Here is a 2487-nt window from a genome sequence, read left to right as displayed (position 1 = left end):
CTGCCCCCAGCCTCTGCCTGCTTCCATCAGCCCCTGCTCCAGGGACAGGCAGCTCGAAGGAAGGGTTGGCTGCTAGGAAGGCAACTTCCTGGGCCTCGCCATCAATGCAGCTGGTTGGGGGGTTACTACAGGAGTCAAACACAGGACAGTGGGGGAAGGAAAAAAATAATCGATTACGCAACAAAGGGCCTCTGAGAAGTCAGGAAGGACTGACTGCCTTTCAGGATTTAGGAAGGATGGAGGAAAAGTCAAGGGTCCCTGGCTCAGGAGCTCTTATCAGGGCTGAAGCTTGTTCTATGATACAGGAGCAGAGATGCTCCAAGGCGGATTCAGCCTGCCACTAATTGCGCCATCCATCTCTCCACTCTCTGATCATCTCACCATCCATCCACTGGCTCATCCACCAGCCCACCCCTCCACAATCCATCCATTCAGCAGCTAAACCCAACATTTTGGGCTAGGAACTGGGGGCACACAGCTTAGTAACTCAGTTCCTGTTTGCATGGGTGCTCCAGTTTGTCTTCAGCTTCACTGGGGATTCCTGGGATCCTCCAATCATTCCTTATGGTGACCACCTGCTGCTGCACCCTGTAAGTCCTGAGTGGGGTAGGGGTCAGACAGAGGTTCCTAGAGAAGCGGCTCTGCAGGCTGTCAGCCTGGACAAGCCTCTTCCACCTGAGCAACAGCACCTTTCCCTGCCTGGCCTTCCTGCTCCCAGAGAGAGCTCTTTTACAGAGCAGGACTGGTCATCACTTGCTGCCTGAAACCCTATAAATGACATCTCCCACCTAGGATTCTTGAGACAAAGACAAAAGTCCTCCCTGCTGTCCCTCCAGTTTCATCAGCCCCGCATACCAGGGGTTTCCTTTCAGTCTGGATTCCAGACACACAGACTGCTTTCAGTTCTGCAACATAATCCCTCCTTCCCCAGACCCTCAGCTCCTGCTGTTCTCGCTGCCTGAGGGGTGGAGGGCATGCAGGGTGGAGGGTACCCCGCTGAAGTGGTGCGGGGGAAGCAGTAAAACTGGAGGAGGTTGCAGCCAGGTTGGGAAGGGTCTCTAAAGCCATTGGGGCTGCTGGGGTGGGGTCTGGCTGTGGGTAACCAGGAAGTTCGGCTGCCTCCCACGCCAGGGGGCCCTTCTGTCTGAGCTGGAACACAGCTGGCCCAGGGCCCAACCCAGGGTGAAACATCCATCCCCAGAAGAGCTCCCCAGGCACTGTCACTGCTCTGGTGAGAGGGTGACATGAGACACAGCTCCAGACTGAATGTAGCAGAGGCCTGGGCTGGGCTGGCAGAAAGGGCCCAACCTGGAATGGGACACCCTGAAGTGGGCAGACCCTACCACTCATTCAGTCCCAAATTGGCTGAGAAGCCATGCAGCTTTAAACCAGTTATCTTGAGGTCAGTATTCACATTTGTGAAATGGGAAGAAGGGTCCTGCCAGATGGAGCATGTAAAGAGGCATCAGCATGGTGGTTTCTGGTCCTCCTGAGACACCTATATTTGTCCTGCTGCTCCCACTGATGACCAAGTCCAGGGGGTTGGAAGAAAGGCAGGAAGACTTCCCCAGCCCAAATTCTGCCCCCTCTTCCAACACATAATTAGGGGGTCTCTTGACAGAGGCCAGGACTAGGCAGACTCTGTTTTCTCCCCAGTCCCACGTCATTCTGGCTGGGTCGGTCCCTGCCTATGGCCTTTGATAGCTCCCCGAGCTTTCAGGATAGCAGCAGAACTCCATGGCGAGGTGTGTGCAGCCGGCACTGGCCTGGGCCTGTTCCCCATCTTGCCAGCATCCCCTTCCACCTCACCCCACAACACGGCTTCCCTTCACCTTGCTGAACTCAGTGCAGTGTCCTGGCTCTAGGCCTAGCGTCCTTGCCCTCCTTTTCCACTGGGCGAACTTCTTTTAGTTCTTCAAAACTCAATCCCAAGCCAGTCCCACCCACGCCATGCCCAGGAAGCCTTCCCGGCTATTCCTCAGGTTAGGCAAGTTGTCTCCCTCTGGGCTCCTTGTGGCACCCGCCTGTTCTCTGGGTGGCAGCTCTGTCAGGTGCCCAGGGTACCTGCAGCACTCTGCCGGGGCTTGGCCCAAGTGGGTGCTGGAAAGCACGCGGTGAACAAAACAAAGACGGGCATGGACCTACTTCCAATGGTTCACAACGCATGGCTGTCAGGTGCTGGCTGGGCCAGAAAGTCACCCAGGACCCCTCTGTAGGGGCACCAATTCACAGCCCAGCCCAGGGGCCAGTGTTTTGTCCTGGTACGTCAGAGCAAGCCCACAGCGAGTCTGATGGAGCCTCTGATGCTATTCCCTGATCTTGCCGAGCTCATCTCAGAGCCTCTGAAAGTGATCCTCACAAAGTGACTCAGTCCGAGGCCCCTGCAGGCCACCAGGCTTGATGGGGAGGCAGCAACGCAGGAAAGTGTCCCTGAGTGTTGGAAAACCTGCTGCTGGAAACCCCTTCCTCCCACCAGCCTCTCTTCTA

This window comes from Bos indicus, chromosome 22, assembly GCF_029378745.1.
Source record: "Bos indicus isolate NIAB-ARS_2022 breed Sahiwal x Tharparkar chromosome 22, NIAB-ARS_B.indTharparkar_mat_pri_1.0, whole genome shotgun sequence".
Taxonomy (NCBI): domain Eukaryota; kingdom Metazoa; phylum Chordata; class Mammalia; order Artiodactyla; family Bovidae; genus Bos; species Bos indicus.
Note: the sequence above shows the minus strand (reverse complement) of the source record.